Genomic DNA, 12,660 nt, shown 5'->3' with positions numbered 1-12,660 from the left:
CTCCTCCGATTTTGCGACGCCCGAGGAAATGAGATGAATCAAGTTTCAATCCATTTGCGCAATTTATGAAATTGTTTTTTTTTCTTATTTTGCCAATGTACCTGTTTTCTGTTTGGCTTCCTGGGTTGGGTTTATAACGATTGCGAGAGTTGCGCAAAGTCTTTCTGATGAGTTCATTTACACGCGCCTAGGGTGTTCGTGCGGATCCAAAACCCAACGAAAGACGACGTCCATCAAAAGGATTAAACGCAAAAGCTAGTCAATGTTTCACGGTGTGACTTGATGGAATTAAATGCTAAAATCTCTGTGTGGCTTATAGGCGAAAATGGCTAGGAAAATTCACTGCGATAATCATGTAAATGACAGACCATGAAGTTGCATAATTCGCCACGATTTCAGAGCCATTTAATTTTTGTTTAGAAATTTTCTTTTTGAGCTTTGACGTGTTATTTCGTTTGGTTCCGGACTGGTTCCGTCATTTTTTCTTTATTTTTTTTTCCATATGTTATTTTGTTTGCATAGCAACATGAAATCCTCAAATCCGCCAACATACGTTGATGGAACCCGTGGCATTCTTTTTCCGCATTGTATCCCAAAACCGTTGCTTTTTTGATTGCCCCCACGTCTTTGTTTTTCCTGTGGTTTTCTTGACAAAAGAAATTGTTAGGCCATTATTTGCTCCTGCATAATAAGCATCGCTCTTTAAACAATCTCATTATGTTCGCCTCTCGGTGTCTGTGGGACTGTTTGCTATTGCTACAATCAAAGAAGTTTCGTATGTGCGCGAGCTACTTGCAGTGATCCACAGTAATTCATCTGCTCCACTGAACGAGATGAACACACAGCCACAATTTTTTTTTCAAATGATATATACCTTTACGGCTTTTCACTAGAGTCATTTGGTTGTTCTTCAAGGATGTAGACGTGCCAAATATTGGTTATTTCCATAACATCTTTTATAGACTGTAACCGAGTCCCATACAACATTATGACTCCATTTTATTTTTCCTCTTTTGAAGAGAAACATGTTTAATTTTGATATTGAAAAGTATGGATCGAATTACCTTTTTTTTTTTTTTTTTTTAGAAAGTTGATTTGCATACACTTCCGATGTACTCACCGATTCTTGGAAGATAATTATCATCTGGTCTCTCCGGGATTGAAACAACCCAAATAGCAACAGAAAAGCCATTCTCTCTCTCCCGTGTATATAAGCCAACGATGGCCTTTTTTTTTTTTTGAATGGCCGTAAATCACTGTGCGAGAAGGAGGGGGAATGCTGACGTGAGTTACATTCGCCAAACATATGTGGAGAATTTTTAGCAGATATAAATATACCTTGTCTAACTTCTGTTTGGGTATAGGCAAGCATAAATGTAAGGAAATTCTTGAGATAGCTTTCCCCAAAGTGAAGTACACGCAGACTCACGGATTTGTCGTAACTTTTGCACATCGTCAAAATTGCACGATGAAAGAAAAAGAATGGGGCAAAAAAAAAAATGTTACAAATTCCCGGCCATTTCGAAATGTGCAAGTTTTCGTTCCCAGCTCAAAGGGCTTATGTATCTATGGCCAGGTATAACCACTGAAAGTTTCTAGACGTGGAATCTTTTCCACTTGCCTACACGGGAAAGGTGTTACAACTAGCGTCACGACGGAAACCTGTGAAAGGCGAGGAAAATACGATTTCACCCAAAGTTTTTTCGTTTTTCTTTTTGCGCGCGTTATTTAGATAATGGCGTACACGTGAACGGCATAGAGACACGATAACACGGGAGATTATCTGGGAAAATGTGGCACTTGAACAAAACCGGCTGTTGCTTAAAGGGCACATCACGATCGCATACAGCAGTCGATAATTATTGAAAAAAGGGAAAGAATGCCGCCGAGTTTTGTAGCATTGAATACCAATCATTTGGCCGCAAGATGTACTCTGTGATTAATAAACTAGCAAATTGACAAGTGTCTCTCACATTCTTGCTGTTTACGATGTGTGTGTGTGGGTCGCAAGTTCAAAGCGAGAGTTTGTCGGCAACACGTGCAAACATTCACGGCTGTGTCAGGTTTTTCGAAAAAAAAATTTGTATACTCTAAGGTGAAACGTATTAGCATCATCTTGTGTTACTCAAACTATTAAACAGCCTAATCGGCAGTCATTTGTCCCGTTTCTCAGTTGTTTTTCACAGGGCCATGAATACTAAACAGCAACTGACAGGGCTGAAGTATTCATTTTCTTGCGTTTTTTTTGTTGTTTTGTTTTATGGAAAGAGCCATAAGCTTCAGTTTTATCAATTTAATGGCCGATAAAAAGGGATACAGCAACAACACGTATATGACAAATGGTTTTTATAGCGTCGAGTGATCAATGTGAAGGAGGAAAACTGCTTCAAAAGTTTTTCACAGCTTTTTCTACCCAACTTTTTTAGGTGAATAGCTCTCGCCAACGGTTGCTGTTTACACCCATTCCTTGCGGCGTCCAAAATGGCCGCCCAGTGAGCCACCCGAAATCTGTGTGTGTACGCGTGTTCAACAACCGAAAATCAATCCTGTCGCTATGCAAAAATGACGTTGACCAATTGAATGAACGTCGTTTCACACCGAAATGTAAGTCAACACATTTTTATTCTGATTTTCGCGTATTGGCTTAAATCTCGTAGCTTTGCTTGCCGACGGCTGCCCAACTGTATCAAGTTTTGCCTTTAAACTAGTCCGTGTCTCAAACGACGTTTCGTTTGGCTTTATGGTAAATTGGCATCAGTTGACTTTTTATTGCCATTTTTCTCTTTATTTCATCCGTTTTGAGGCTCGTTACCATGAACAAGAGCTCCAATAACAATGTCAAAAACAAAAGAAATGCGGTGTCTTTTTGCGTCGTGAAACATGCAAATCTTTCTTAGAAAAAAACCCAAACTGGAATTCAATTTACCTTCACAAATTTCATGCTAACGTTTTTTTTTTTGCTAAAAACATACAAAGCACGAACATTTTGTTGTCTACTTAAATCCCCCTTTTTTTTTGGCTCAATCACATTACTGATTTCGAAACTCGAGTGAAAATTCACCTGCCAAAGCTTTACGTATATAAATATTCTTCGACATTTATTACGCTTTTATCAAGCCACTCTACGAAAGCGATTCTTTTCCATTGCTTTTATCGTAATTTTTTACGGCGGGGGACATGGTTTGCCAAAAAGTGTACGTTTCTTACATTTACGAAACGTAGTCTTTCAACCATCAACACTTATTACGTCATATCGAGTCCATTGCCAAAAGGAAAGGCGTGTAGAAAATTGGCAAAATGCGATAACTTGAAAATCATAGGGTATTTTTTTTTCCTTTTTTTTTTTTTGCACTGTGTCTATATATTTATTTTTAGATTTCAGTAAATGGTCGCCAAAGGGAGGGAATCTAACGAAACAACGTCTTCCACCCCTCTTTTTTTCGGGCGTTTTGTTTTATATTTTTTTTTTTGCTCAAGACATGAGAAAGGCGATGAACAAAGAAATGGGAAAAAGTCGGGAAACGGCGACAACTAACTTTACGACACCCTGGCAATCAAGCTGAAACATTATTCAAGAGAGTCCTGACATCCCCATGTGATGGCAATCTAAGAGATTCTTTTCCCGATAGAAGGGGAGGGTTTAGCAAATTACTTTGCCTAGCAACAGTACCACCTCTTTATAGCGTTAAAAAAAAAGAAACGTTGAAACAGATGTTTCTATGCCCTGTGGATAATAATGCATATTTTTGTCACATCCGTGTTTAATCACATGCATTATAATTTGTCTGAAACACAAAAAAATGATCATTTTTGTATTGAGGAAAAGTCCCTGAAGGTGTCCCTTGGATCGTAAATTAGTAAACTACTAGGCTGCAACCAAGATGGCGTCGGCCTAGGCCTTGATGTTTTTATACGTCGTTGCCTATATACAGATGGCGTTTGATGCGACTAGTATTTTTTTTTCTCCCTTTTCGCCAAGTCAATTCTTTTTGATGCTATAGGGACCCCTTAGGCAGCGTGAAGAAATTCGTGTGTAGGGGCTTTAGTCCCGACAGTCTACGGTGAAACATGGCTGCCATGGCTACGCTTATAGAAAATGCGCTATTACTTTGGGATAGAAAACGACACCACCACGTCTGTGGCGACCAATCGAATGTGAGTGTAATTAGATTATTGTTGAATTTTGATTGGAATTGGGATCTTACGTCACGTTCTCCGTGGTAAATCTCATCTTTCCGTACGGGAGAAAACAAAAAGAAAAATGGCGACGACCCGAGTCTGTTTTCTCCCGAAAGCCTCGGGTTTCGTTTGTATTTTTTTGTATTTTTCGTTGTTCTTTTCAAAAATAAACTTTTTCGTTCGAAAGACATCGGGAAAAAAAGAAACTTTGGTGGGGAGGGGAAAAATAATTTAGTTGGTGATTATTTCCTTGGAGGTTCTTTAGTCGCCGTGGCGATAACGACTAGTCTGAGCTTGTTGATAATGAATTCTTTCTCATTCAAACAAGGGGGGAGAGAATTGAAGCTTTTTTTTTGAATTTTATTTTGTAGACGTTGTTTCTCCGGCAAGTTCAAAAGGGAAGAGGCGGGAAGGGCGGGCTGTAATGGAATTGGGGATAGTGTTCAATACGCGTAAACTTGTGTGTTATTTATTAGTGTTGGGCCGAAACACTTTTGTTGCACAATAGGGGGGCAGAGAAATAAAACATTATTTTTTTTTTCAATTCGTCAACTTTTCTATTCGAAAACATCCAATGAGCTCCCGTTTTTTTTTCTTCTCTCCCCTATCGTCTGAATGAGTTATATCAATAAAAAAAAAAACTCAAATGGTTCATTGATGTCACGAAATCTGAGGTCGTAAACTAGGACGTTTGTTTAATGAAACTGAAGCGAGAAATAGAAGGAAAAAGAAAAGAGGCGCGGCAGGGGGGAAATCGTTATATAACTACATTGTTATAACGTTAATAACGCTGAGTGCGTCTTTTGTTGTTATTGGCGCCTCGTAACGCAATCCCAGGTATGCCATGCGTGCGGTTACGCCAAGGTGTTTAGATCATCCTGTGTGTGTGTGTGCAGATGGTCTTTAAAGGTGGTTGTTATGTGCCGCACGCCTGGAATTGGTTACGGGGCTAAAGCCATTGATTGTTACGACGTAGGAAAAGCAAAAAAAAAAAATTGTATTCTTAAATATAAGACGGGAGGTGGTGGAAAGAAAATTCCTGCCACCAGACACACGAAAGGTTCCTTATCTGATCCCTTTAATTATTATTCAGGAAGCGAACCGTCGCTAATGATATTTTGTGTTGCTCCGTATTGTTGCATTCGAAACTTTGAGCGAAGGATTTCACGCCATCTGTAACGGAGGGAGCCATGAAAGGGAAGGGGAAAAAAAAAGAAACATCCCCAAACTGGATTCAATGGTCGTGAACGAAAGAGAGAAAAAAAAATGGGGTTCCTACCCTCCACGAGTGTTTATTCGGACGAGTGAACTTGTTGACGCTCTTGCGCCAAGTTTGTCGACGAACGAGGGCAGGGTAGATGTAGTTTGTTGTCGTGCAAGAGTTTCCTTTTTTTTTTTTTTTCTTTTATGGTTCAAAGTTTTTCTTTGATCGGATTACATCAGCAGATGTGAGGCTCACCCCTCCTGCTGCTTTGTTGATATCTTTCCCATGATCAGTGTTTGATGTGATAGCAGACAAAATACTTTGGAAGGCCAAAGGGCTTACAATCTCTCTCGTCGACCTTCTGTTTATTGAAAACTCTCGCATTGGTTCCGTTTCCTTATTTATTTTATTTTATTTTTTTCAATTTTCCCTTTATTCATGTCATTACATCAATATGGCTACAACATAGTCATACTTATAGGATATGTGCGTGCCACTTTTTTTATTTCTCCCTTTCCTGTTTACACCGATGGGTAACTTCGAGCGCGTGGAACTGGAAGTTATCTGGGAAAAAGAAAAAAAAAAGATAAAGAAAAGAAAAAAAAACTTGTATACCGTTTGTCAAACAAACGGTTGAAACAGACACACGGGTGGTTTTATGTTTGTAATCATACATTTCTTCCTGCTCGACAACTATTCATTTGGACGAGGGGAACAGCCAAAGACAGCGAGAATGTGGCAACCGTCAAGACAAAGACGACGTGGCATTGAGAAAGAACGAGAAAATCGATGGACGTTTTTTTTTTGTTTCTCGTAGAGTTGTGTCGTTTTTTTTTTTCTATGAGAGAAAAATTTCTCTCGTTGCCGACCAATCAGGTTTTCTCGACCATTCCTCTTCATTTGTGCCACGTCGCTCTCTGTGTGTTGTTTTATAAGAGAAACGGGACCAGGAGAAGTTGAAAAGTCGGAATGCCGACTGAGCTTGTCTCTCGTCGCCCTTATAATAGCCTTGCGTTTCTTCCTATGCTAACCGGGGGGAGTGGTGGCTGCTTCTGCTGCATATATATATACCCATTTACTGCACATCGTTGACGATTCCAATTCATTTTCATTCCCTTCCAGCGGCTTTCAAACTGTTTATTCGAATCTACTACGTCCGTGGCGTTGCCGCTCGTATATCTTTAGCTCTACTATAATGGAAACGGGGCCATAGGGGTCCCATTACTATCGCGTGATGTTTTTTCTTTTCTTTTTTTTTTATTCTTTCTTTTTTTTCTTTGAATTTGATCGAAATGTCAGGCTGATGCCGTCAGGGTCGTTGTCAATTTTTTCTATAGTATTCATAACGAAGGGATGGTTTGACATGCCGACCTCCCTCAACAAGATGTGGCTCTATTCGTTTTTTTCTTTTAAAGTTACCTTCGAATAAGCACCTGCCATCCGTGGCGGAGTGAAAGCTACTCCGAAAGATACAGTGGGTCACGCCTACTTTCAACCAGGTTGTAATTCGAAGCGCATCACTTTTTTTTCGGAGGGAGGTAGCCATTTTAGAATCTATGTTCTACACTGCGCTCACTACCCCCGGTGTAGAAAGTTAATAGAACGATATTGTGGAAGTTTTGTCAATGTCAAGCTTTCTGCACCAGTGATTTTGAAAAAAAAAAAGAATAAGTTCAATTGGTCAACCTCATCATTGTATTCTCTGTACAAATTGACCAGCCGAATTGGTTCGCTTTTCATTTTTTTGTTGTTGCTATTGCAGCTCATGTTACACCGGGGGTAGTAGTAGTAGAAGCCAAAACAGCAGCGATCCTTGTTATGTATTTGCGTGACTACTAGTCTCTCCACGTGTCACGTGAAACAGCGTATAGGGGAGCCCTCCCGAACAACAACACAAACCGATGTGCCATTTCGCCTATTGGTCGCCGGATGAACCAATGGCGAAATTTGATTCCTTTTTCTTTCTTTTCATGTTAGCTCTTTTGATTTTTTATACTACGGTATTACGCACGAACCGCTCTACTAGCATCTTTATTTATTTTTGTTTTTGTTGGTTTTTTTTTTCACTTTGAAGGGTTAAATAATAATAAAATGTGTAATGGTTAAGAAAGTTTACCGGATATTATTATTATTATCATTGGAATATAGTGCGTTTATTTTTCTATAGCCTCGAGCCATGCAAATATATATATATATTTTTAGGGGAATGCGGTCGAATAGCTCGAGGGATTCGAAGCGTGACTCGTGTGTGTGTGTGCCTTCACTTGAAATTCCGTTCGAGTATCTTTTTTTTTTTTGTTTTTTTCTGTTCGAGACGGTGATAAATGGTGTATCAATCGTTCTTTTTTTCTTTGTTTTGCTAGCAGCGTGTGGTTGCGGGAGATGAAATAATCAATTGCATCCGACTTTGTTTGACTTGTGGACAACTATCTACTTTCTAACGAAGAGTGTGTGTGTGTGTGTGTGTGGTCTACGCGGGCTAGTGTATTGACAGCTGGGTAACTTGAGACCGCAAGAAAAAAGAAAAACTATATAAGGCCATAACTGGCAACCTTGTGTCTTTTCGCGTGTGCGAACACACATACTGTACTGATTTTATTGATGGCTTCAACTTCTATTTTGCATATGCGCAAGACACACACGAAAAAAAACGCACACTGGGGAAAAAGTAAGCTGCATTTTGAGTGATTCCGTCATTGTTTCACACCGTTGCGTGATTGTTTTCTGGGCACCTACCCAAAAAACCGAATCCGTTATTGCCCTTAACCTTTTAGATATCCTTCAAAACATTTTCATTTCTTACTGCTGACAACAGACTCAAACAATTTTTTTTTTTTTTTTGCGATATGCAATGTGTGTTTTTCGCTGGAACGGGACATTGAGGCGACAGTATCAAAAATTGGAACAGGCTAAAAAAAAAGTAAATGGCACACATTGACTATTTTGGTCCTACCTACACACACCGTCTCTAGAGAGGTACTTTCGATCTATTTCGATCTTTCGGCATTGTCGGGTCCCCCCCCCCCCCTTTTTTTTTTCTAATGCCACAATCTCTTGTCATAAATCTCACACCGATGTTGAAGAAACAGATTCAGCGTCTTCTTCTATTTGGGTAGAAGAAGACTTTCCCATCCATATCGACCGCCACGCGACTATATATAAAGCCACTGCCGAGCTATTGTTGTGATGCTAACCTTGTCCCTTCAAGGCAATAAGACGCGGTCAGATTGATGGGAAGGTTTTTTTCTGTTTTGTTTCTTTCTTCTTTTTTTTTTTTTCTCCGTAGATCGCGCATTCTATAGACATTATCCGACGTGTCCGCTAGGCTAGAGTCAGTCGCAAATTCCTTTTTTTTTTTTTCTATTTTATTTTCCCGTTTTGTTTGTCTTTTTGGCGAAAATCTTCCCCTCGAGCTTTTTTGGATGGCTGCCAACCGTGTTGGCCTTCAGGGTTTTATAGGACCCTAGCAACAGCGTTGAGGGCCGCAGCTCATTGCTTTGTGTACCCAATCCGAATGGCTGCCGCCCTTCTTTTTTGGCCGTACTTTGTTACCATCCCTGCACTATTCCGCTTCTCTTTTGTTTTTCGCCAAGTGTATACAACAGTAAAAAACCCGCATTTTCATTTTTTTTTTTGTTTTATTGTCTTGTGCATTCAGTAGAATTCATCATCTTTCTAGGTAGTAGTGTTCTTCCACAGTGTAGTTAGTCTAGTTTCCGTACGACTTTGATATCCCTATTTTCTCTTTTCTCCCCCCCCCCCTTCTCCCGAACTGACATTGTTCTTCTTATTTTATTTCATTTTTTATTATTGTTCGGCCGAAAATGGCTGATGTATGCAACGCAGTCGGGGGTGGGCAGTTTGTTCTTCTCTTTTCTTTTAAAAAGCATTTTGTTTCGCTGCGGGAATCGTCGTGATCTTTCTTAACCCGACCTTAATCGTTCCATCTTCCGCTCGGCAAAGCAGTTGACGGATTTTTTTCATTAACTACGACAGAGGCAACGCGTTCACGTCAAACTTGGTGATTTAGTTACGCACGTGAAATGAATCGATTTTTCGTTTAGTCCCTTTTGTAAAGCAATTTGGTGATTAAAGGGAGAGCGAAAAAAATAGGGGGGGGATTCATCGACACAACAACGATGGTACGGACCTCATGGGTTATTAACACGAGCGAAAAAGAAAAAGAAAAAAAAGCAGATTGGGGAAACCTTACGACTGTTTCGGTAAAAATTATGGTGATTTAAAAAAAGAAAATCTTGGCCGACACCTAGCAAAAGTTATAGGCCTTTAGGATTTATTAAACTCTTTGGAAAGGCGTACCTCTTGTGAGAGTCACAATTTTCATTTCGGAGAGGTAGATCAGGGACGTGCTTGAATATTTATAGACGTGTGCCTTGAAGAGACATGTAGACTAAACAAGTGTATCAGTTGTAGAAATGGTAATCTCTGTGTAATTTGATCAAAATGTTTGTTTAACCCTCGAAAAATGTTTCGCCCAGTTGGCTGCGTAGATTCTAAAATCTTGTCCAACGTAATTTGTGTTGTTTCCAAAAAAAAAAAAAATTGTATCGTATATTCGAAAGTTTGGCTTGACATACTTTGCGATTAACATTATTGGCCTCTGTTGCGATCAATCACATTTAAGCTGGCAGACTTGGTGAACTTGTGGGGTGTAATTATACACACATATTTATATATATATGCATATCGAGTTGTGGAAAAGACTATTTTCGTTTCGTGTGCGCAGAATTTGTGTGTGTGTGTGTGTATGCTGCTACTACTACTACTACAACTTACTACTACCCTTCCGGTTCAGATGAACGAGGCGGGGGGGGGGGCGCAAATCGGTATGGGTATACTTCTGTCAAAGCCAAAATAAAAGCAGCTTGTTTTCCGGGCTCGCAAGTCGAAGGGGTAAAACGATCCGACTGCTGTGTTTGGTGTCCTTGCCATTGCCATACCACCAACAGTGCATGATCCCCGCGCGAAGGAAAAGCTTCGTACCGAAAAAATATCGTAGAACCACTGCTTAGTTCCCTTTTGGTGCCTTACCGAGTAAGTTGGCTCGTTCTCGAATCTCGAATTTTTTGGCTCTTCGTGTTTTTGTCGCACAGTTTCCTCTCGTTTTCGTCGTGTGTGTGTGTGTTGACGTTCTTTTTTTTTATTCAATATATAGGTAATTTTAATACGTTTTAAATGTATGATTTTTAAAAAAAGAATTATGTGTGTTTCAAATATTCTTGTTGTGAAAAACGAAAAGAAAAACTAGTTTGTTAAAGAATTTCGATGACGTGCGTTGAAGAGTCCATGCCTACGCAACCAAAGTGGTGCTTACATCACGATCAGTTACCATCGATTGCCTAATCTCGGCTTATCTAAGACATCGGCCCATTTTTATTTTTTTTTATGCCCGTCATTAAGCAAACCCGTTTTTTTTTTCAACTTGTTTTCGGCATGAAGCAAAAAAGAAAATCTAAACCCAAATTTTGTTTTTTATCTCTTGAAACATTAGGTGCTTTTCATTAGACATCAATGTCAGATAGCGACGCAGAAGAATTGTCCGTTGGGGCACCGTCGCCGATTTCAGCTAAAGAGCGCCATCACCACGTTTCTAACATGATTATCATGGATGGCGATGAAGAAGGATCCAGCAGCGTTTCAAGTTTTCGTATCCGTAACGAAGGAGTGGACGCGATGAATGACAGCAATGGTGCGTCACAGCGGCATCCAACCTGTGCCCTCTGCAAGAATCACCAAACGATAAGCACACTCAAAGGCCACAAGAGATACTGTCCCTGGCGACAATGTATGTGCGAGTTGTGCTACGGCACCAATAAAAAGAGAAAGATCAATGCGGAGCAAGTGGCGCTGAGACGAGCTCAAGCCCAAGACGAAGAACTGCGCAAAAAAGGAATTATTCAGCAACTCGAAAGGATTTCAAGCTCCTCAGCGTCAACAATCACTACACCCTCTTCTATCCAACAATCGCCTTCGCCCGATTGTGGGAAAGCGAGGCCGTCTCGCTCCGAGCATCAACACTCGATGCCGGGCAGAGAGGAAAGGGCGCCAAAAGTGAAAATCGATGCACCAGCGCGGCCTACACCGGCCGCGGGATGCCACCAATCGAGTCCCGTAGTCTTTGGGCAACAATTATCACTTGGCAGCATTCTCATGGGCCAGAATGTCTCCTTACTGAGGCACTCTGTTTGCGAGAAACGGTTAGGCTTCGAAATGTTGGGTTTCCTCTTCCGGATAATTCAAGACGTCAAAGCGGAGATTGATAGGGTCTCTTGTCAACTCAACGAAATTCATCATGAAATTCAAATCAAGATTCATTCCGGAAATGTAAATTTTGTACCCAATCCAAATCTGGTGTATGGTCAAGATCAACTTCAAAAAGGAAATCCAGCGCCTCCAGTATCCATTCATAATTACCAAATCCCCTCATCTTTTCAGACTCAGTTTCGAGCGACCGTCATTAACGGCCCCCATCCTTCCCTACACCAAACTTTATATCCCAATTGATTGTTTTTTTTTAAATTATTATTATTATTCATTGATTTCTTCTTGCTAGCAAGGGATATTATTTTAGATTATTTGTTTGTTTTTTTCCCTTACATTTGATGTTGTTTCATTTCTTTTTTTGAATTTATATCGTTTCTGCTTCTTTATGGCATCCTTTCTTCGCACTCTTTTATTGTTGAAATTAGTGAAAAATTCCAATCTGCCAACGAAAATCCCCCTTTTTGCTTTGATTGATCTTTATAGTAACCGAACGATTTACATGTCTATTTTTCACACAGCCTGATGAAAACATCCTCCAAGTGATTGTTAAGTGTGCGATGATTACCACCTGAGCTTGTCACCCGAAGGAAGAAAAACTTGATGGGTATATTTTTTTGGAATTTGACTGATATTGTGATTTATTTTTAAATCCCATTGAAATTGACCGATCGATGTGAATCTTTGAACTGCAAAAATCTGTGATGGAGTTGTGGTCTTGTGCGAGGTGAATTCTATGACTTGAAAACGGTTGCACTGCCCGTGCTGGATGGCACAAGACGAACGTTTAGAATTTTAGCTAAAGCGAAGCGCAAAGAGAAGAGCCAGTTGTTTGTTTGTTATGGAACCGGCACACAACCCGCCATTAATTGGAATTGATAGAGGAAAGTTAGGATAAACTAAATTGGAAGGGAATGTATTTTGCCAAGTTATACAATTGCTTGATACCCGCGAAGGAAAACGTACTGTATTATCGAGGCCTTTGATCGAGAAAT

General features: G+C 40.0%; 1 pseudogene; it reads left to right on the top strand.

Moving 5' to 3' along the window:
- The first annotated feature begins 3,888 nt into the window (after positions 1–3,888).
- Positions 3,889–12,401, top strand: LOC130692798 (uncharacterized; annotated as a pseudogene).
- Positions 12,402–12,660: the final 259 nt, after the last annotated feature.

The sequence above is a fragment of the Daphnia carinata genome, chromosome 1 (genome assembly GCF_022539665.2).
Source record: "Daphnia carinata strain CSIRO-1 chromosome 1, CSIRO_AGI_Dcar_HiC_V3, whole genome shotgun sequence".
NCBI classification, from domain to species: Eukaryota; Metazoa; Arthropoda; class Branchiopoda; order Diplostraca; family Daphniidae; genus Daphnia; species Daphnia carinata.
This window is presented reverse-complemented; position numbering and strand designations above follow the sequence as displayed.